The sequence below is a fragment of the Heptranchias perlo genome, chromosome 14 (genome assembly GCF_035084215.1).
Source record: "Heptranchias perlo isolate sHepPer1 chromosome 14, sHepPer1.hap1, whole genome shotgun sequence".
NCBI classification, from domain to species: domain Eukaryota; kingdom Metazoa; phylum Chordata; class Chondrichthyes; order Hexanchiformes; family Hexanchidae; genus Heptranchias; species Heptranchias perlo.
Window position 1 is genome coordinate 53,077,832 of NC_090338.1, and position 24,699 is coordinate 53,102,530.

Here is a 24,699-nt window from a genome sequence, read left to right on the forward strand (position 1 = left end):
TGAGCTGAGGCCAAGTACCTCACCACTGGATGAAGGGAAAGTGGACAGGACAGCTCCTCTGCACATTGTGATATGTCTCCTGGTGATGGACCAGGAACAGCACTGACAGTAGCTGGCAGCAGGCCAAGGCAGAAGGTGCGTGGTATGGAGTGACCAGCAAAAGAAGAAAGTTGAGGGGTGGGAGAGCAGGCAACATGCATACCTTCAAAATTAAAAAGATGGATTTGTCACGTGCTATCATCGTGCCAGTCAATGTGCCTCTCAATAAAGAGTTATTGAAAATGTGATTAAAAGCAGAAACTAATCAAGGCTATTTGGCAATAAAATTCCTTTCGTGACACAATTATTGCTGCCAAAATGCATTCTGTTCCATTTGGAAAAAAAACAATTATTTCAAACCAAATTGGGGAAAAAATGTCCATTAATCTTCAGCATATGTTGCTAATGTAATGCATTCGTGCATTCATATTTGTAGCAATTCTTTAAGTACATAAATTCTTTGCAGCTTCCAACAAACAAAATTGTTTTGAATGGCCTAAGTTCCTAAGAGTATCTATAATGAACAAAAAAGTGAAGAGAAATTGTTAAGTGTTATGATCGTTGCAGACAGCTATAAATCTATCTTGAATACTTTCATGTCACAAAAAGTACTCCCATTGTTGGAAAGTTGGGATGTTAAATACAGGATGTATCCTTGAATAATCTATATTTCCTTTTCCAGCTATGATAAGTATGCTAGATATTCAAAAAGAACTATCCACAAAGCATAATAATCTACTGGGATAAATCAAGGGAACAGAGAGACTATTAGTTCAGCAGAAATTATTATATTCCTATAAAAATAAATCTACCTGTCTTACAACACCAAGTTAACTTGTACTACAGGTAAAGTACTGCATTCCATTAAAGGAGGGGACTAGAAACGTCCTGGTATTACATCTACCCGGACTGATACTTCCTGAATGTTCCATTCCCAGTTATTTGTAAGTTAGAGGCAATTTAATAATATTTTGAGAAATAATATAATTAGATCACAGTAATTTAGTTTTGGTTTCTCTCTTTCTGTTGCAGAGACAGATCATGTGAGCCTTTTTCGCAGATCAAATCCCAGTGTGACTAATTTGATAAGAGATTTTACAATCCCATATTATCTTAGATGTGTATTTTCTGTTGCTTGGTATGAAATATAGGCTACCTAGGCTAAATCAGTTTTACTGTGGATTAAGGACAGATCATAAACACCTTGGGGGGAATTTCCTTGAAGTGAGTTACACTGTTGTGGCATCTTTTAAAGAAAAGTATTGTGCCTGCTGGTGAGCTGTAGATGGAATTACACGTGAGATTCCTGGGTCTGCTCATTTGCATAACCATTGGAGTACGCATTAGTGTAAAATGCGTGTAAGTAGCTGAACTGCATGGAAACTCGTGCAGCCTTTGAAAATAGTGTTCAGCCTGCATACTTCTGCAGCAGACTGGGCACAGCCAGGTAAATAAAGAACAGTGCTCAACACTCACTTCACACTCACGTAAATTCAATGTAAAGGAAAAGTGCGCCAGGAGTATAACGGGCAACCGATTTGTTAATGCTCGTTTTACGCCCTTGCCAAAGTTGAATTTTACCCTCTACATGTCATACTTGAAAAAATATTAATAAGACAACATTAGCACCAACAAGGCACCAGGGCATGGCACCAAGTCAGGGAATAAGAACACTGAACTTCACTCTTTCAGACCTCCAAGCTCTCATGAAGGCAGGAGGAACAGGCACCTAGATGTGGAAACCACTAAGCCAGAAATATCACTTATGCCACTTGGACGGGCTATGGAACTGGCATTGACTGCCAACTCCTTCACCCCTAGGACTTCAGAACAGTGCCACAAAAAGTTCCACATCCTCAGCAAGGCAGGAAAGGTAACACATTGGACACCTCTGCCTTTTCTTCCTTGCCCACCCTAGGCATCAGCACAGTCTTCACCCTCTTTAAGCAATAATTGCTCAATTAACCCTTCACAATGGTCTCTGGTTAAGGGGGACTCTAATTCTGCACCTTGCACTGTGGCTACAAAATTCCACTCAATAAATATTTACATGCACAACCCTAAACTCCTCCTTCCACTTTAACAGCCCCAGACTCCCACATTGCTTACTTCAACTCTCTCATACGACTTGACACAGATTCCTCAACTGCTAACTTTACCCACCACCACAGGCAGGGTATTGGAGGTGCTTCCCCAACCTTAAAGCATTAACCCCTTTGAGGAGAAGGCCTGATATCCTTGTGAAGCACCACACAGCCACAACCTTCTACCCCCATCTGTCTCTTTAATTCCATGGGGGTAATGCTCACCTATTCTTAATTTCTATCTTCCTTTCCTGCAGGTCCACCATAGCAACAGCCAGCATAGGAGGAGGAAGATGATGATGGTCATGAAGAGGATGATGAGGATCAAGCCACCCACGAATCGCAGCTGCGTAATGCTAATGTCTCTCAGGACAGCGGCATATACCAGGCCTCCGGTTGTCCGCTGCACTGCATTACACCAGTGGAGCAGGGGAGGCGACACCAAGCTGCCCGTGAGCAAACTGATGTGAGAAGAGGACCACCTCAGTCTCATGATTCTTCTGTACAGTATGAGGAGCCAACCACCTCCTGCAATCGTGGCCCTCAGGTGGCACTTAAGCAGTAGAACAGATGATAGAAAGGCTTGTGTAGGCCAGCGGAAGCACAATGTTAGCAAAGAGTAGGATGATTGTGTGCAGTTTACAATTGTTGTATTAAAACAGACTGTGCATTGATATGGTGCTTTGTTATTCATGGTGATAATTAGTGAAGCTTTTGATATCTGAAATATTGATGCAAACTATGTTTAGAATAAGCAATTTTACAAATAATCACTAACGGCTATGATATGGATAATACACTTACGTTTTCACAATAATTAGGGTACTGCAAATGCCTAAATGAAGATTTCAAAATTTTGATAAGGGGAAAAGCTCTACAGTAACAATTGTTTTTTTTTCCCCACTGAGCATCATGAGACCACATACTTCATATTGCTCAGCAACTTGGTGTGCACAAATTTCTTTTTAAATGGAGTTCCATTAAAAGCAGCACTGATACTGGTGCGCCCAAATCTCAGTTCAGTCATTTGATTGAACAGTTTAGAATTTAATACCCCATCAAATAATTGCAATTAAAAATATGGAACAGCTTTCTGCTGTGGGCCTATGATGTGGTAGATAACACTCAAACTCCCTTCACTCTGGATATATATTTTAATCCAAATCTACTAAGATAATTTGAGACTTATACATAGAAATACACAGAACTATTTCCTGTTGGCATCTACCCTCCATGCAAGCAAATAGTTCTAATCGCATTTAGCCACCCTGTTCCTATATCCCTTTATCCACCTATCCAATCTAATCTTGAATATTGACATAATTTCTGCCTCAGCCAATATGCCTGGAAGTGAATTCCACAGCCTCACAGCTCTCTGTGTAAAGATATTTCCCCCGCCCTCGGTTCTAAATCTCTTAAATTTAATCATGTATCAATGACCCCTTATTCTTGACTCAACTACTTAAAATGAATGTATACAAGTGTTCATACTAGATTGAATAGCTGCCTAGGCCCCATGCTCTGGAATTCTTTCACTAAACCCCTCCACCTTTCCATCTCCCTCTCCTTCTTTAAAACCATTTTTAAAAGCCACCTCTTTGACCAACCCCTCTTAATATTTCCTTCTTTGGCTCAGCATCCATTTTTTTCTGTGAAGCGCCTTGGTACGTTTTCAACATTAAAGGCACGATTTAATGAAATTGTTGTTAGTTTCAATTGTGCAACAATAGACTAATGGGGATGCTGCAACTATTGAACTATTTGCATAAAGAGACAAAATAGGGTGAAAGTCCAATAGGACAATTAACACTAAACCATGATTCCAATTATCTCTATCAAAGCTTTGAGTGCCCAAATTCAAAGTTCATTAGTCTCAACAGAAATTTGCTTATTAAAGAAATATCTGTTCTTATCCTTAATTTATTGCAATTGAAATGAATGGGGTCCATCCGTATACAGCAAACTTGCTTGTCAGTCTTACCCTTAAATGGAGCTGCCTGTATTGCCTTGTAGTAAATAACACCTTGCTGCTGGAATATATTGTATTTATCTTTGTTTTAAAAGCACTCTTATTGTGGTTGACGTATGTACTGTTCTTCATTATAAATCAACTATGTTGACCTGCAGCTATACAGAAGTGGCCATTGCACCCATAACAATAAATCTATTTTAAGTTATTGAGCTGAAGATACGGAAAACATAAAAAAGTAATTGACTCTTCCACTGAAAACAGCACTTGACAGGTATGCATGGACATCTGAGACAGGTGGGCTGAATGGCAATGGGATGATCTTCTGCTTAGTTACAGCATTATGGGGGTGATTTTAACCCCCAAGAACGGGTGGGTTGAGGGCGGGTGGGAGTTGAAAATACTTGTTTTTTGGGTCGTGACTGCAACCTGGCTTCACTTCCGGGTTTAACATGGGCGGTAAAAGTACAGGCTTCCCTCTGGGAATGCAAAGACTGAAAATTTTGTGGTTGCGACCCAAAAAAACAACTATATTCAACTCCCACCCGCTGCCAACCCACCTGTTCTTGGGGGTTAAAATTACCCTCTTTATGACTGTATTTACTCAACTTGACACTGCTTTGGCCTTTCTCCAGGCTTAAAAGCCTGTCAGCATACATTCCCATTGTAAAGAGAGATTTGAGAGAGGTGGAGAAAAAAAATAACTACAAAATGGGGTTAAGCAAAAATTTGTTTAAAAGCTACAATGGAAACTAGATATAATTGCATTTTACTTGCCAAAAATACATTAACCCACTGGCAAAAAAGCTCATGCAGTTGATGAGAGAGCTGAAAGAACGGTTTAAATTGGATTGACTTAGAACGGATGTATGCTTACAAGCTCAAAAGCCTAGAGAAAGGCCAGGCAACACCAAGTTGAATAAATACAGTCATAAGGGTGCAGTAAATGAGCAGAAGACCCTAGAAAGTATTATATCCTGCATGCAGGAATAGAAAACCATCTCTCTACAAGTGAGGTGGCTTCTTTGATGCTTAGGCTTAGACTGATAGTAGTTCCATGCTCAAACATTTAGTGATGACCATGTTTATCTCATCGTCAAGAAACCTCATACTATTTTTTTCTTAAATTTTAGCTCTCTGTTGTAATTGTTGATCGTGACAGCACGGGTCACATGACGATTGTTCAATAAGCGGTCATCTCCCTCCAAAACAGGTATACCGTTTTGGATACTGTTGGGGGAGATGGCTCACCAGGGGAAGGTGGCAGTGGCCAGGTTCATGGCACCGTGGTTGGCTCTGCTGCACAGGAGGGCAGGAAAAAGAGTGGCAGAGCTATAGTGATAGGGGACTCGATTGTAAGGGGAATAGACAGGCGTTTCTGCGGACGCAACCAAGACTCCAGGATGGTATGTTGCCTCCCTGGTGCAAGGGTCAAGGATGTCTCGGAGCGGCTGCAGGACATTCTGGAGGGGGAGGGTGAACAGCCAGTTGTCGTGGTGCATATAGGCACCAACGATATAGGTAAAAAACAGGATGAGGTCCTACAAGCTGAATTTATGGAGTTAGGAGTTAAACTAAAGAGTAGGACCTCAAGGGTAGTAATCTCAGGATTGCTACCAGTGCCACGGGCTAGTCAGAGTAGGAATGACAGGATAGCTAGGATGAATACGTGGCTTGAGAGATGGTGCAAGAGGGAGGGATTCAAATTCCTGGGACATTGGAACCGGTTCTGGGGGAGGTGGGACCAGTACAAATTGGACGGTCTGCATCTGGGCGGGACTGGAACCAATGTCCTAGGGGGAGTGTTTGCTAGTGCTGTTGGGGAGGGTTTAAAATAATATGGCAGGGGGATGGGAACCGATGCAGGAAGTCAGTGGGAAATAAAGTGGTGACAGAAACAAAAGGCAGTAAGGGAGAGTGTACAGAACATGACCGGACAGATGGTCTGAGAAAGCAGGGCAAAGACCAAGGGAAGTCTAGATTAAACTGCATTTATTTCAATGCAAGAAGTCTGATGGGCAAGGCAGATGAACTCAGGGCATGGATGGGTACATGGGACTGGGATGTTATAGCTATTACTGAAACATGGCTAAGGGAGGGGCAGGACTGGCAGCTCAATGTTCCAGGGTACAGATGCTATAGGAAAGATAGAGCAGGAGGTAAGAGAGGAGGGGAAGTTGCGTTTTTGATTAGGGAGAACATCACGGCAGTAGTGAGAGGGGATATATCCGAGGGTTCGCCCACTGAGTCTATATGGGTAGAACTGAAAAATAAGAAAGGAGAGATCACTTTGATAGGATTGTACTACAGACCCCCAAATAGTCAACGGGAAATTGAGGAGCAAATATGTAAGGAGATTACAGACAGCTGCAAGAAAAATAGGGTGGTAATAGTAGGGGACTTTAACTTTCCCAACATTGACTGGGACAGCCATAGCATTAGGGGCTTGGATGGAGAGAAATTTGTTGAGTGTATTCAGGAGGAATTTCTCAATCAGTATGTGGATGGCCCGACTAGAGAGGGGGCAAAACTTGACCTCCTCTTGGGAAATAAGGAAGGGCATGTGACAGAAGTGTTAGTGAGGGATCACTTTGGGACCAGTGATCATAATTCCATTAGTTTTAAGATAGCTATGGAGAAGGATAGGTCTGGCCCAAAAGTTAAAATTCTAAATTGGGGAAAGGCCAATTTTGATGGTATTAGACAGGAACTTTCAGAAGTTGATTGGGAGAGTCTGTTGGCAGGCAAAGGGACGTCTGGTAAGTGGGAGGCTTTCAAAAGTGTGTTAACCAGGGTTCAGGGTAAGCACATTCCTCATAAAGTGAAGGGCAAGGCTGGTAGAAGTAGGGAACCTTGGATGACTTGGGAGATTGAGGCCCCAGTCAAAAAGAAGAAGGAGGCATATGACATGCATAGGCAGCTGGGATCAAGTGGATCCCTTGAAGAGTATAGAGATTGCCGGAGTAGAGTTAAGAGAGAAATCAGGAGGGCAAAAAGGGGACATGAGATTGCTTTGGCAGATAAGGCAAAGGAGAATCCAAAGAGCTTCTACAAATACATAAAGGGCAAAAGAGTAACTAGGGAGAGAGTAGGGCCTCTTAAGGATCAACAAGGTCATCTATGTGCGGAACCACAAGAGATGGGTGAGATCCTGAATGAATATTTCACATCGGTATTTACGGTTGAGAAAGGCATGGATGTTAGGGAACTTGGGGAAATAAATAGTGATGTCTTGAGGAGTGTACATATTACAGAGAGGGAGGTGCTGGAAGTCTTAACGCGCATCAAGGTAGATAAATCTCCGGGACCTGATGAAATGTATCCCAGGACGTTATGGGAGGTTAGGGAGGAAATTGCGGGTGCCCTAGCAGAGATATTTGAATCATCCACCGCTACAGGTGAGGTGCCTGAAGATTGGAGGGTAGCAAATGTTGTGCCTTTGTTTAAGAAGGGCGGCAGGGAAAAGCCTGGGAACTACAGACCGGTGAGCCTGACATCTGTAGTGGGCAAGTTGTTAGAGGGTATTCTGAGGGACAGGATCTACAGGCATTTGGAGAGGCAGGGACTAATTAGGAACAGTCAGCATGGTTTTGTGAGAGGAAAATCATGTCTCACGAATTTGATTGAGTTTTTTGAAGGGGTAACCAAGAAGATAGATGAGGGCTGTGCAGTGGACGTGGTCTACATGGACTTCAGCAAAGCCTTTGACAAGGTACCGCATGGTAGGTTGTTGCATAAGGTTAAATCTCATGGGATCCAAGGTGAGGTAGCCAATTGGATACAAAATTGGCTTGACGACAGAAGACAGAGGGTGGTTGTAGAGGGTTGTTTTTCAAACTGGATGCCTGTGTCCAGCGGTGTGCCTCAGGGATCGGTGCTGGGTCCGCTGTTATTTGTTATTTATATTAATGATTTGGATGAGAATTTAGGAGGCATGGTTAGTAAGTTTGCAGATGACACCAAGATTGGTGGCATTGTGGACAGTGAAGAAGGTTATCTAGGATTGCAACGGGATCTTGATAAATTGGGTCAGTGGGCCGATGAATGGCAGATGGAGTTTAATTTAGATAAATGTGAGGTGATGCATTTTGGGAGATCGAATCGGGCCAGGACCTACTCCGTTAATGGTAGGGCGTTGGGGAGAGTTATAGAACAAAGAGATCTAGGAGTACAGATTCATAGCTCCTTGAAAGTGGAGTCACAGGTGGATAGGGTGGTGAAGAAGGCATTCGGCATGCTTGGTTTCATTGGTCAGAACATTGAATGCAGGAGTTGGGATGTATTGTTGAAGTTGTACAGGGCATTGGTGAGGCCACACTTGGAATACTGTGTACAGTTCTGGTCACCCTATTATAGAAAGGATATTATTAAACTAGAAAGAGTGCAGAAAAGATTTACTAGGATGCTACCGGGACTTGATGGTTTGACTTAAAGGGAGAGGTTAGACAGACTGGGACTTTTTTCCCTGGAGAGTAGGAGGTTTCGGGGTGATCTTATAGAAGTCTATAAAATAATGAGGGCCATAGATAAGGTAGATAGTCAAAATCTTTTCCCAAAGGTAGGGGAGTCTATAACGAGGGGGCATAGATTTAAGGTGAGAGGGGAGAGATACAAAAGGGTCCAGAGGGGCAATTTTTTCACTCAAAGGGTGGTGAGTGTCTGGAACGAGCTGCCAGAGGCAGTAGTAGAGGCGGGTACAATTTTGTCTTTTAAAAAGCATTTGGACAGTTACATGGGTAAGATGGGTATAGAGGGATATGGGCCAAGTGCAGGAAATTGGGACTAGCTTAGTGGTATAAACTGGGCGACATGGACATGTTGGGCCAAAGGGCCTGTTTCCATGTTGTAACTTCTATGATTCTATGATTCTATGATTCTATAAGCTCCGATCAGTTCCAAGCACAATCTGAGAATCAGTTAAGTAATGCGTTACATCATAAATAATCAATGATCAGCAAACAGAAAGCAGCCAAACAACAAAGACATCCTTTTAATTTAATGCATTTATCTGTAATTCCTTTTTCTGCTATTGCAGCAATGGTGTTAACAAAACTAAAATTTGCTTTCAGTGTAAATGTGCAAAGTCGTGCAGTTGGGGATACAAAATAAGCAGAAGGATTGTAGGAATAATGGGAAAATACAGACGGACAAATCAGGAAAGGAATCCTGGAGTCATGGTAGGTAAATCCCTCATGACATCAAGCCAATGTCTGGCTGCTGTTAGAAAAAGGAAACGGGGCATTAAGTTGTGTAAAACCAGGAGTTAATTGTAGAAGGTTAACCAGCCACTGTAAAGAGCTTTGCTCAGGCCATACCTGGAATTCTGGGTACAGTTCTGGAACTCACACTACAGAAATAATGTCGCTGATCTGGAAAAGGTGCACAGAAGGGGTTACTAGAATGATTAGGGGATGAGACAGAATTGGGGCTCTCCTCAACGAAGAAGAGAAAACTGAGGGGGATATGATGGAGGTACTCACATTAATAAGGTGCAGGGATATTTGATTTGATATGAGATAGCAGAACAAGGGGACATGAGTATAAGCTGAAAAGATGAACCACGTAGAAAGTGTTATTTCACAGAGAGTGGTGAGTTTTTGGAATAGCTCACCTGGGAAAGTTGTAGGGACAAGTAGCCTTGATCTCTTCAAGGTCAAATTGGACAAAGTACCTTCAAGAGAAACACATCATCAGTTACAAGTGCTAGGACAGTAGCAAAGTGGACTACGAACTATGGCCTTTTCCAGCTTTTAAATTTTCTGTTTCTTTGTTCTTTCACCTCCTCCCAAAAAAAAAACTATTAAAACTCTTCAAAAAGGTTCAGAGACATACACTATGAAACACAAACATTTTCACAAGTTTGTTAGCTTTTTTCAGAGCACTCAAAATTCCAGTCAATGTCTCCTGGTGACCTCCACTGGCCAAAATCTGTTACTGCAAATCTGAACAATATTGCAAAAATGAAATACACTAAATGTATCTTATAGTTAAAGTGTAAATAATTGTAATTAGACATTTATAGTAAAACTAAAAATAAGCAAAAAATTAATTTACCTTTTTTAATTAATGATTTTTAAAATATCTAACATTCAGATATATTTTATTTTTAAACTCAAGGTTCTGGATCCCATTTGCTAACCAGCACATGTCCTCATTTTTTTTATGAGGCACATTACATTCAATAGGTGCAGTCGACAAAAATCACTCTGATGTGGGGATAAGAGTATGAAGGTTTGTTACATAACATTTTTCAGATTGAATTATATCTTGCCTTCCACAAAATGATTAGCCATTATTTTATAAAGTGATCATTTTACACTTCTAAATTAGAGATCACAAAAAGAAGGAACTTATTCCATAACTCTGAAAATATTATATGTATATATAAAAATTTGTGATTAGCATTCATGGTAAAAACTGCAGGCATGAATACAATATTCTGGTCAAGACAGAATTTACAGACATGCTGTGGAGAACCAAAAGGTAAGTGAAACAAGACTTTATTATTGAATTATAAATCTTGATGTACTTGCAGATGCCTATTTATAGAGTAATATATAATAAATAGTTTGTAATCTTAGGAATTTACTATACTATCAATAATAACCATGAAATAGCAGCGCCCCTGTTAATATCTGTCAGGTAAAACAACATAATGGTCCTACATTATGGTGCCTCACCCTTCAGATACTATCCTTGTCGTCACTAACTTACACTGGCTTCCTGTTTCCAAATGCATCAAGTTTAAAATCCTCATCCTCATCTACAAATTCCTCCACAGGCTTGCTCCAGTCTACCTCTAGAACCATCTCCAGCCTTACGTTCCTTCCTGTGCCCTTATGTCCTTTGACTACCTCATTCTATGCATCACCCCATTTCTCCACTCCACTATCGATGGCAAAACCCTTCAACCATCTTGGCCCTGCTTTTTGTTATAATCTATCCGAACAGGCAGCCAGAACCTTGGTTTAACCAAAGGATGGCACCTTTATCAATGTAGCACTCAATACTAGCCTAGATTATGCGCTGACCCAGAAGTAAAATGCTACCAACTCAGCGATGCTGACACCTCTGAGGATTCTGCAGTCCATTTTGACCCTAGCTTTACCCATGGCTTTTAGGAAAGGAATCACCTGGAGTACGATTATGATATAAGGCTATTTTTCATTGAAAGAGAAATCTTTAGGGGTGGCATGATGACATAGGATGATAACACTTTATTAATTTAAATAAAAAGTTCTGTAAAACTTCTTTTAAAACTTGCAAAATGAAATTACCCCTCCTTCCCAATGGCACAAGATTGATAGCAAATAATAAAATAGAAAATTTAGGTAGGGAAGGGAATTTTCAGGTGAATTTATGTATTCATCTATTGAGGAATGTCAGTGCAGGGCAAAAGGAACATTTTCCACATTGTTTCATTTGGGGAAAAAAATACACATTTTTAATTCTAGTACAGCATGGGCAGACCTAAGATCATCCACTCTGTTCATCATCCTTATTCATTCATGTTATTGATTTACAGTAAAACAAGTGCAAAATTGCATTTTGGGATTGGACAACTCATAAAGGAGGTGTTATAATACCCCTAAGGGTGAGGGCGGGTTAAGACTCAGCTGTGATGCCCACACCATTAAACATAGCTACTGATTCATCACAGGCTCACAGAAGAATAATGGCCACTTGGATGAGATACCAGCGAGCACTCACATGGTACTAGAATGTGAATGAATTTTTACTTTATACACAATATCTTCAGTGGTTTTATGTTGTTGGTAAATCACATCCTTATGATTTGGATTTTGCTATCAGCAACGTCTATTAGTCACTGGTGCCAAAAAGCAGCCTGTTTTATATTCATCAAGTTTATTTTAATACTTTTTATTTCAGCCAAAGGAGTCGTGAATACAGAGAGTGAACCACATAGCTTGAGAAGTGAAATTGAGCCAGAGCCCCTGTGGTCTAATAATTGTACAAAATAATACCAAATCAGGTATAATACATTATTGTGCTGTCTTGTAGGTCAGAACACATATAATAAAGTGATTATCATGGATTCCGTAGAACAGAAAATAAAATTGTAGAGGAGTAGGATTTTAGAAAAACAACTTTTAATCATAGTTTTTCAACTTGATGAGTACATGTTATTGATCATGTGGACTGAAATTAATATATGCCTGTGCAGATTCATTGTTTAACACTTTTCGGAATTAAGAACAGTGTAATTGTACATCTTATATTAGTTAAGAATGTAGGCCATCACTTTTAATATCAAACAGCATTCTGGATGCATTCAAAATGAACCAAGCCAGGTGGACTTGAAGGAGGATTTTAAAGGAGTGGATGGAGGTGGAGAAACCGAGGAGTTTGGGGAAGGAATTCCAGAAAGTGAGCTGGAGCGATTGAAGGCACAGCCGCCAATGGTGGGGCAGAGTGGGGGGAATGCAAAACAAGTCTGAGGAACGGAGAATATGGAGGTAGGGAGGGGCAAGGCCATGGAGAGATTTAAAGGTAAGGACAAGAATTTTAAATTTGTGATCTTGGTGGACCAGGAACTAATGTAGGTCAGTGAGGACAAAGCTGTTAGGTAATCAGAACTTGGTGTGGGATAGCGTATAAACAGCTGAGCTTTGGATGAGCTGGAGTCTGTGAAGGGTGGAAGGTGGGAGGCAAGCAAGTAACATGTTGTAGTAGTCAAGTTTAGAGTTGACAGAGACATAAATGAGAGTTTCAGCAGAAGAGCCGACGTATGGTGGAGGTGCGTGATGTTACAAAGGTGGTCTTTGTGATGGACAGGATATAGGGGGGAAACTCAACTCAAGGTCAAACAGAACTCCAAGGTTGTGAGCAGTCTGATTATACCTGAGATAATAGCCATGGAGGTTGATGGAGTCTGTGGCAAGGGAGCAGAATTTGTGGCGGGGGCTGAAATCAACAACTTCAATCTTCCCAATATTTAGCTGGAAGAAGTTAAGGTTCATGCAAAACTGAATTTCACACAAGTAGTCAGACAGAACAAAGACAGTGGAGAGGTAAAGGCAGTTAGAGCTAGATGTTACTGATATGCAAATGGTAGCTGACCTCATGTTTGCAGATTAGGACACAATTGTTTCTGTGCTGCTCAAGATGTGAGAAATGCCCGTGGAGGACAGCAATACCACCGTGCTAAATGGGATAGATTCAGAACAGATCTAGCAGCTCAAAACTGGGCATCCATGAGGCGCTGTGGGCCATCAGCAGCAGCAGAATTGTATTCCAGCACAATCTGTAACCTCATGGCCCGGCATATTCCTCACTCTACCATTACCAACAAGCCAGGGGATCAACCCTGGTTCAATGAGGAGTGTAGAAGAGCATGCCAGGAGCAGCACCAGGCGTACCTAAAAATGAGGTGCCAACCTGGTGAAGCTACAACTCAGGACTACATGCATGCTAAACAGCGGAAGCAACATGCTATAGACAGAGCTAAGCGATTCCACAACCAATGGATCAGATCAAAGCTCTGCAGTCCTACCACATCCAGTTGTGAATGGTGGTGGAAAATTAAACAACTAATAGGAGGAAGAGGCTCTGTAAACATCGCCATCCTCAATGATGGCGGAGTCCAGCACGTGAGTGCAAAAGACAAGGCTGAAGCGTTTGCAACCATCTTCAGCCAGAAGTGCCGAGTGGATGATCCATCTCGGCCTCCTCCCGATATCCCCACCATCACAGAAGCCAGTCTTCAGCCAATTCGATTCACTCCACGTGATATCAAGAAACGGCTAAGTGCACTGGATATAGCAAAGGCAATGGGCCCCGACAATATCCCGGCTGTAGTGCTGAAGCCTTATGCTCCAGAACTAGCCGCGCTTCTAGCCAAGCTGTTCCAGTACAGCTACAACACTGGCATCTACCCGACAATGTGGAAAATTGCCCAGGTATATCCTGTCCACAAAAAGCAGGACAAATCCAATTCGGCCAATTACCGCCCCATCAGCCTACTCTCAATCATCAGCAAAGTGATGGAAGGTGTCGTCGACAGTGCTATCAAGCGGCACTTACTCACCAATAACCTGCTCACCGATGCTCAGTTTAGGTTCCGCCAGGACCAATCGGCTCCAGACCTCATTACAGCCTTGGTCCAAACATGGACAAAATAGCTGAATTCCAGAGGTGAGGTGAGAGTGACTGCCCTTGACATCAATGCAGCATTTGGCCGAGTGTGGCACCAAGGAGCCCTCGTAAAATTGAAGTCAATGGGAATCAGGGGGAAAGCTCTCCAGTGGCTGGAGTCATACCTGGCACAAAGGAAGATGGCAGTGGTTGTTGGAGGCCAATCATCTCAGCCCCAGGACATTGCTGCAGGAGTTCCTGAGGGCAGTGTGCTAGGCCCAAACATCTTCAGCTGCTTCATTAATGACCTTCCCTCGATCATAAGGTCAGAAATGGGGATGTTCGTTGATGATTGCACAGTGTTCAGTTTCATTCGCAACCCCTCAAACAATGAAGCAGTCCGAGCCCGCATGCAGCAAGACCTGGACAACATCCAGGCTTGGGCTGAGAAGTGGCAAGTAACATTCGCGCCAGACAAGTGCCAGGCAATGACCATCTCCAACAAGAGAGAGTCTAACCATTTCCCCTTGACATTCAATGGCATTACCATTGCCAAATCACCCACTATCAACATCCTGGGGGTCACCATTGACCAGAAACTTAACTAGACCAGCCATATTACTACTGTGGCTACAAGAGCAGGTCAGAGGCTGGGTATTCTGTGGCGAGTGACTCACCTCCTGACTCCCCAAAGCCTTTCCACCATCTACAAGGCACAAGTCAGGAGTGTGATGGAATACTCTCCACTTGCCTGGCTGAGTGCAGCTCCAACAACACTCAAGAAGCTCAACACCATCCAGGACAAAGCAGCCCATTTGATTGGCACCCCATCCACCACCCTAAACATTCACTCTCTTCACCACTGGCGCACAGTGGCTGCAGTGTTTACCATCCACAGTATGCACTGCAACAACTCGCCAAGGCTTCCTCGACAGCACCTCCCAAACCCACGACCTCTAACATCTAGAAGGACAAGAGCAGCAGGCACATGGGAACAACACCACCTGCACATTCCCCTCCAAGTCACACACCATCCCGTCTTGGAGATATATCGCTGTTCCTTCATCGTCGCTGGGTCAAAATCCTGGAACTGCCTTCCTAACAGCACTGTGGGAGAACCGTCACCACACGGACTGCAGCGGTTCAAGAAGGCAGCTCACCACCACCTTCTCAAGGGCAATTAGGGATGGGCAATAAATGCTGGCCTCGCCAGCGACACCCACGTCCCATGAACGAATAAAAAAAAGATTCTGGGATTGAATAGTTACACATGGTTGGTTGAATACTCAAGAGTTTTGCTTGCTAACCATTGGGAATCAGAGGGTATTTGTGCAGAACTTTTTAATTGGGTGCAGAAGAGTAGATGATAGAGCAAATTGTACATGGTCTGTGGAAGGACTAGGCTTAATGGGTCAAATATTGAAAAATGTCAGTATTTCATTGTATAAACATTATTTTCTCTAAAGATATGCATACTTTAAATGTTTACGTTTTAGCGTCCACGTTTTACCTGATGAAGGACCCACCCTTGACCCCTCTGTCCTTGCAAACTACCGCCTCATCGCCAACCTCCCTTTCCTCTCCAAAGTCCTTGACCGCGTCATTGCTTCCCAAATCCTTGCCCATCTTTCCCGCAGCTCCATGTTTGAATCCCTCCAATCAGGTTTCCGCCTCTGCTACAGTACTGAAACTGCCCTGATCAGTCATAAATGACATCCTATGTGACTGCAACGAAGGCAAACTATCCCTCCTCATCCTTCTTGACCTGTCTGCAGCCTTTGACACGGTTGACCACACCATCCTCCTCCAACGCCTCTCCTCCGTCATCCAGCTCGGGGGGGACTGCGCTCACCTGGTTCCATTCTTATCTATCCAGTCATAGCCAGAGAATCACCTGCAATGGCTTCTCTTCCCGCTCCCGAATGTTACCTCTGCAGTCCCCCAAGGATCTATCATTGGCCCCCTATTTCTCATCTACATGCTGCCCCTTGACGACAACATCCAAAAACACATCAGATTCCACATGTATGCTGACGAAACCCAGCTCTACCTTACAACTACCTCCCTCAACCCCCCATTGTCTCTCATTTGTCACATTGATTGTCTGACTTCCAGTACTGGATGAGCAAAAATTTCCTCCAATTAAATATTGGGAAGACCGAAGCCACTATCTTTAGTCCCCGCCACGAGCTCCGTTCCCTAGCCACCAACTCCATCCCTCTCCTTGGCCACTGTCTGAGGCTAAGCCACACCGTTCGTAACCTTGGCATCCCATCTGACCCCGAGCTGAGCTTCCGACCACATATCCGCTCCCTCACCAAGACCGCCTACTTCCACCTCCATGACATCACCCGTCTCCGCCCCTGCCTCAGCTTATCTGCTGCTGAAACCCTCATCCTTTGTTATCTCCAGACTGGACTATTCCAATACTCTCCTGGCTGGCCTTCCACCGTCTTGAGCTAAACTTGAGCTCATCCAAAACTCTATTGCTCATATTCTAACTCGTACCAAGTCCCGTTCACCCATCACCCCAGTGCTCGCTGACCTACACTGGCTCCCAGTCCGGAAACACCTCGATTTAAAAATTCTCGTCCTTGTTTTCAAATCCCTTCATGGCCTCGCCCTTCCCTATCTCTGTAACCTCCTCCAGCCCTACAACCCTCCGAGACCTCTACACTCCTCCAATTCTTGCCTCTTGTGCATCCCCGATTTTATTCGCTCCACCATTGGTGGCCGTGCCTTCAGCTGTTGAGGCCCTAAGCTCTGGAATTTCTTCCCTAAACCTCTCTCGCTCTACCTCACCTCCTTTAAGATGTTCCTTAAAACCTACCTGTCCAAATACCTCCTTATGTGGCTCGATAACAAATTTTGTTTGATAATGCTCCTGTGAAGCGTCTTGGAATGTTTTACTACATTAATGGTGCTATATAAATGCACGTTGTTGTTGTTGTAGTAGCTGACTTAGCTCTCTGATACAGTCCAACAGCATTTTGCTACATTACTTTGTGGCCCATAAGATGAGGTATCACATGTGAGCTGCATTCATGGTACTATTGCTGATCTGTGGGATTATATTTATGTTTAACAGATTCTGAATTCAGTAATAACTATTTTGATTACCTGGTGATCAGATATGTGAAGGAGCCATGGTGGAAGCACCTAAAGCGATTACTCAGCCCATCCAATGAAGAGATGAGGAAAGCACATCCTGATGACGTATGGGAACAGAAAACTAGATGTTACAACTGGGAAAGAGTCTGGAAAAATTGCCACCGAACAAACTATTATATCTTCACTTAAATTCTTGGAGCTATATGATTCAGTTAAGATGATCCAGCAGACTGGATGTCCAGAAAGACTCATATTTTAACAACCTGACATTCAAAACAACAGCAAAAATGTCTCTCAATTTTTTATTAGTAAATACACAATTAACACATTTACTACATTAAGTTTTAAATATTAAGAGTGAATCCAATAAAGTTATGTTTAAAACTGATGATTGAAACTAGGTCAAGCCTTTTTCATCACAAGATAATTTATGATTTGGTAAATTAGTAGTAAAATAAATATTTACCACTTGCAATTAGCCTATTGACTATTAACTTAGAAATTACTGTACTAATTTGCTTATAGTAGCTTTTGGTTACCATACTCTGGTGAGAGATTAAAAAATACCAAAAATAGTTACAGAAAATACTTATGACTTCAAAATATATACCATCCCAGTTTTGTAAAGGAACAGCAAAGCTGGGCAAGAGCTGTAATAACTTGACAGATGATTTAACAACGAAATATTAAAGGGCCAAGTAATTTAGGGTCTGCTGCAATACCACAACATAAACAAATGCTGAACTGGGATTGTGAACAAAAGACAGATGTTACAAACAGAAATTAGATTCAGAAAACCAACAGCAGGAACACAATTCAACAACAGGATGATTTTCTTAGACTGAAGCATTTATTTAATGAAAAGACATGTTGAAAGACAACACTGTGTTTATAAAAGATAAAGGAAAGAATATTCCTCCCATTTGTTATGTATAAGGGGAATGTTCTATGATTAATTTTGTTTTGAAGAGTCATGGTTGATTGAGGATTCCTCATGTGATGCTCTGACATACCATGCTTATCACCTATTTCATCATGTCAGTGGCAATGGAGAGTTCTATCCCAAACTCTCAATTACAAAAAGGGCGGTTTTGAATTTATTAAAAACACAGCAAGCTTCTCTGATGGTTTACTCCATAAGACACCAGTGTAGCATTAAATCACAGACTATAAGGACAATGACTTTGACTACTACTAATAATTCAACATTATATTACCTTTAGTCACTATCATTGCTGATGTCCTCTTATCTAATCATTCTGATTTTAACTGAATTGAGTAAATTTATCAGGAAAACAAACTGCAGCATGAAATTTAGTATGCTAAATCAACATATCTCCATGTGTCTTTTGAATAGGAAAATGGCAAAATCATTAAAATAAAAAAAAATAACCTGACATTTGTTCTCATTAAAGACCAGTAGAGATAATTATTTACCTGGGATGCTGCGGCTTCAACTGAGCACACTGAAAGAAAAGAAACCTTGCATTTATATAGCACCTTTCATGATCTCAGGATATCCCAAAGTGCTTTATAGCTAATAAATTCCTGTTGTAATGTAAGCAAACAAGGCAGCCAATTTGCACACTGCAAAATCCCACAAACAGTAATAAGATAAATTGACCAGTTAATCTGCTTTAGTGATGTTGGTTGAGGGATAAATATCGGCCATGGCACTGGGAGAAACTGCTCTTCTTTGAATAGTGCCACAGAATCTTTTATGTACACCTGAGATGGGGGGGGGGTGGGGGGCGGGGGTCTCAGTTTAACGTCTCATCTGAAAGACAGCACCTCTGACAATGCAGTACTCCCTCAGCACAGCACTGAAGTGTCAGCTTACAATATGTGCTCAAGTCCTGGAGTCGGGTTTGAACCCACATCCTTCTGACTTGGAAGAAAGAGTGCTATGACTGAGCCAAGCTGACATATTGAAACAGCTTCTCAAGGTACAGCAATATTGCACAATGGAAACGGACAGTGCTTCACTCTTAAGTTAGATGTGGGTATGGAAAGTCAATTTGTACTGACACGCTAAGGTCATTCTCAGTTCACAATTCTGAAGCCAGTTTTTAGTTCCACTCATGCTCCTGACATCACAATACCGAGTTTTTGAGGAAATTCAGCCGGAGATCCAAACTCCTGAAGACTGCATTTACACTGGGAAATGTGATTTGCGCTTCTGGCATGAACCGCTTCCCCCGCTGGTGGTTTCACTTTCAGATCCTGAGTGCGCTGAGAGATTAGGGGCCTGATTTTAGCAGGCCTGCGGGTTTCCGGTGGGTTGGGTTTCGGGTGCGTGGCCTCCGCGCCCGGTGAAATTAGTGGGTTGCCCGCACAATCGTAGCAGGCAATCCACTAATTGGAGCCACTTACCTGCTCCTCCAGGGTCCGCGCTGCTGGTCTGCGCGTCGGGCGGGCTGCGCATGCGCAGTACGATCTGTCAGCTGGAGGCTCTCTAGTTAAAGGGGCAGTCCTCCACTGACAGATGCTGCAACCAATGGAACAAATTACAGCATGGAGCAGCCCAGGGGGAAGGCTGCTCCCAGTTTAATGATGCCTCACCCCAGGTATCATCAGTTGGGGTGAGGAGGAGGGGGAGGACAGAGATCTTCCACCCGGCGGGCGGGAGGAAGCGGCCTGCCTCTGCCACCAAGAAGGCCTGGCTCGAGGTGGCAGAGGGGGTCACCTGCACCACCAACATATCGCCCACCTGCATACAGTGCAGGAAGCGCTCCAATGACCGCAGTAGGTCAGCCACAGTGAGAACACGTAGTCTTTCCCCTACACTCCGTCTGCCACAACACTGCCCCCACCCCACATCTCCTTCGGCACCGCCAACACTACTCTGTCACATCACCCCTCATACCCACTCAAACCCCATCCTCATCTTACCTGCACCTACTCACCTCGCGAGTACTCACCCCGCCACTAACACGCAACCCAATCCTCATATAATCTCATGGCTCTATCCCATACTCACCCTCTCGTGCATCTCCCTCACGGCCAGCCTCACTCAACCTGCCACCACCTGTGCTGCAGCCACAGGGCATGCATCACATATGTGCAATAGGCAGCGTAAGGCAAACGTGTCGTGAGCATGAAGGGGATGTACAAGGGTGTCTGAGGGTTTGCCATGGGTGTTACCTATATTGAATTTCAGAGCAACAAACATCACACATTATATTGGCACCACCACTGCCATGTCTCCGCGAATCCTGTCTGTTGTGTCCAATAATGCCCGCTCCTGGGTATCACTATGAGGACCCACCACTGATGCCACCCATTGTGTTACTGCAGAGTAGGTGCAGGTGCATTTGCAGGGCTCTTCCGCACAGACGACTGAGAGACATCGGCGGTGTACCCGGCTGCACCATGGAAGGATGCGGAGGAGAAGTTGTGGAGGGCAGTGGTGACTTTGGCAGCGACAGGTAAGCAGATGGTGCTGGGGCCAGCCAGGAGCAGCTCGGCATGAAAGAGCCTGCAGATCTCCACGACTACATGTCGAGTGAATCTGCGCCTCCGTGTGCACTGCTGCTCGGAGAGGTCCGGGGAGCTGCGCCTCGGTCTGTGGACCCTGTGGCGAGGGTAGTGCCCTCTGCGACGCATCTCTCTCTGCGGTTGCCCTCCCTCCTGCTGTGCAGGTGGGCGTGCAACAGCACCGTGTTGGGGGGCTCCACGTCTCTGCGGCGGACGGCGTGGACTGCGAGGCTGCTGGGGCTGGTCATGCTGTTCGTCCTTCGAGGGTGTCCACGCACCACCCATCTGGCAGGAGTTGGTCTGAGGGGTTGTGCAGGGTAGGTGGGTGGTTCCTCGGACTGGGGCTGCGGTTTCGCGTCGGTCTGTCCTCTGGCTTGGCGGGGGGCAGGGGTTGCCCTATGTGACGCGGTGGCCTCCTGCGTGGGTGAGGGCTCTCCCCACCCCCGTGGAGTGCACCTTGGCAGCTGCCACAGGCTGCTGGCTGCAACACGCCTGGTTGAAGGGAGACTGTTTCCCCCAGTGTGTGAAACACTCTGCATTGAAGGTAAAATCCCACACTTCCTGTTTTGACAGCTGATTCAGCTCATTTAATGACCTCAACAAGCAAGGTAAGTACACTAAAGTGGAACCCCGCTGGCTTTAATTGCCTGCGGGATTCCCACCAGCGGGGGCCGCGCACGCAGCCCCGCACGTCATCGGGGAACCCGGAAGTGGTCAGGATCGTGGCGCGATCCGGTCACGTGACTGGATATCGGGATTTTTGGGGGCCCCCCGCTGGAAACCCACAGGAAACCAGACGGTAAAATCGAGCCCTAGATCTTTGATCTTGGAAACCGCTGCACCTCAAACTATCAGCAACTGCTGCAACTACTCTAAATTATGTATTATCACTTACTGACTAAACCAAAGTATTAAAAGGTGGGGGGGGGGGGGGGGGGGAAACTACCATTCTCTATAATCACTTGATTTGCTCATGATGCCTTTCACTCTTTAGTACATAGCATTATGATTCAGCCAGTTTTTTGTTCTTACAAGCTTAGACTTCTCCCAATCATGGACTATCAAGAATACTGCATTGATGTCATCCTATTAGTTCATTGAAGGATCAGTAACAATAGAAAGTAAATTATTCTAGCATAGTACCAGCTTACTGGTTTAACCTTATACAAAATCAAAAAAGTAATGATATTGGTGACAGAACTGAGAGAACAGGTCATCTGCTACCAATTTGTAACTTCAATTCTTATTTAATCAATCAACAGATCAAGCAGTTGAAGAACTGAACTTTAATTTGGGTTTAATATACTGTGAAACATTTGGGACTTGTGACTGATTTTTATTCTTTAATTTCAGATCCATATATTTTTGTGAGCTAGGTAATAATGAAGGACAAGCTGTGAACAGGTTGGGGTTCTACCCATGTCTATGATTGTTTCAACAAACACACATCTTTTCAAGTTCATGGCTTCCATTTGATTATGGAATTTACCACTTAAGTAGTCATTTTTTGAAAATAGAAATTCTTAGTGAAATTGGAGTTTGAAACTGCAGTAATGATCGTAACTAGCAGAGAGAAAAAAAAAACTAACAAATTCAGGATATGTGCTGAAGTGGCTACATCAATAATTTAACCTTTCACATTGCTTGGATGGATTTCCATGTCACTATAATGCAAATCAGGTTGTTTCAAGGTATCCTCCATTATACTATGATGGAGGATACAATCCATCCCGACTTGGAAATATATCGCCGTTCCTTCATCGTTGCTGGATCAAAATCCTGGAACTCCCTATCTAACAGCACTGTAGGAGAACCTTCACCACACGGACTGCAGCGATTCAAGAAGGAGACTCACCGCCACCTTCTCAAGGGAAATAAATGCTGGCCTTGCCAGCGACGCCCACATCCCATGGAAATGGAACATCAGAGACTGTAAGTTACCACATTCTTGTATTATTGGAATTTGTAAGGGCGTTCCTAAGAATTGAGAGGCATTGTACTGCATGCAGTTCCTTCTTTTCATAATTTGATCTTAGAGGAAGCAAACTTTTAAAAAAGACAATAACGACCAGCATTTTTTCTGGAATGGGAGGGGTCTGCTACTGTAAACTTGAAATTGATTTACTGTAATTTTCCAACTATTCGCTGAAATGCATCTACTTCCTGGAGTGAGCTTTGTTCTTAATTAGTAATCTTTATAATTGGTATTTGAAGGATACTTTAACTTGCAGATGAAGAATTATTAGCTATGTTTTAACATGATAGAATGTGACAAAGCCACCTTAAATATAACATTGTACATTCTTAGTGTAAAAATAAATGTTATATCTTGGCCAGATCTTAGCCAGGAAAGTAGATAAAGTACATAGATGGTAGCACTGTGGCTATCCTGGCAGAGAAAAATTTAGCCACATCAGCCCCAACATGCAGAACTACACTATCTGGAGGCATTTAATGAACAATACTGGATGCCTTCCAAGAGACCTGCGACTCAGCCCATTCCAGTGCTTGAGCTAAAGGAGAAAGTATGGTAGCAAGTACAGAGCAAAACAACTAAAAAAGATCCAATCAATAAAGTGTGGCTTTAAGAATATTTGCCAAAAATATAAAAATGGAATCTACCAACTTATTTGTGTTAATGACATACAGCACATAAAATACACTATATGACTGACATCATTATTTCAGCATGTGAAAGACCCTCTGATTTTATCAGATTGCATTTGAAGTGCCAGGTGAAATGCTTTACTGACAGCAGTGTTCCAGCTTTGGAGAGAAAGAAAACAGATCTAACAACTCACTGGCACAGATGTGCACACCCTACCTCCTACATCTTGCAGCTCAAGAACATGAGTTGTGGAGTCTTCAGTCTTGACCACCTTCCTCCCCTTCACATCCGACTGCAGGTGGGTATGTAAAGACAAGCAATAACATTGGGAAGACAGAAGTATGGGGGGGGGGGGGGAAGGGGAAAAGTGATGTAAATACAGTAAAAAAAAACTTTAGATGGAATGTTTCCATTAAATACTTGCATAATCACCCCAAATGAACCATTAAAACAGAATACATCACTAGGTGCTCAATTTTTAATCACTCCTGCTGTGTTCTTGGACTTCTTTCAAATTTTAATGAAAGAAAATGTTTAATATATTGCTTGATGCAAATTTTCCAGAACTTCTGAGATTTTAGTGTGTTCTACAAACTCTGCAAATAACTCGTCCATAGAGGGTGATAAATTTCATGGAAAATAATGAAAATTCTGGAGTAATTACAAAGACATGACTTGCTGAGACATTCAGACAGTTTCAAAAGCTAAAGCTGAACAGTTTATAATATCTGTACCTCCCCTCCAACAAGAGATCCCTTTCACGCATCCACTATGCATGTACGTGCACAGACACACACACTCATAAATTCAGGGCTGCTGTAAATATCTTCTCAGGTTCAGTGGCATCAGTCACTCCTGTTAGCAGTTTGAGTATCTTATTTTTATGAGAGTTGACTCACATGCTCTATATCTACTTGTACAGTAATGTAACTTGGGGGGTATAACAAAGTACCTCCTTGTGACCTGAACCAGATATTCATGTCTTTTGCATATGTGCTTCTTCAATCTCTCCAAACGCAGTCTTGGAGGATATATGAATCAATAAGCTGCTTTATTTCAGTGATGACATACAGAACAGCCATTAAGATCGAACTCATTTAATTCAAACCAGAACAACCAACCTTTGTGTAATAATACAAAATAAAGAACACATCATGCTTTCCCACATCAGTGAGTCATATTACTTGACTTAAACAAAATGATTTCCAAATGTCCTCCAGCATTTCTAACCTCTTAGTCTCAGTGAAAGCCCTCACAGCTATCTCTTAAAATATCTGACTGCCTGTCTGTGCCAGTATCTTTATCTTCTTCAGTTC

At 43.1% G+C, this 24,699-nt stretch overlaps 1 protein-coding gene across 1 annotated transcript in view; it reads right to left on the reverse strand.

Moving 5' to 3' along the window:
• Positions 1–473: 473 nt before the first annotated feature.
• The window catches only part of LOC137332529 (biorientation of chromosomes in cell division protein 1-like), a 49,837-nt gene continuing 25,611 nt past the window's right edge, over positions 474–24,699 (reverse strand). The window contains exons 6-9 of the transcript XR_010965690.1: positions 18,736–18,764; positions 17,308–17,395; positions 9,704–9,763; positions 474–553 (exon numbers count right to left, since the gene is read on the reverse strand). The gene's annotated coding sequence lies outside the window, so the exon portion shown is untranslated. The remainder of the gene's footprint in view (positions 554–9,703; positions 9,764–17,307; positions 17,396–18,735; positions 18,765–24,699) is intronic.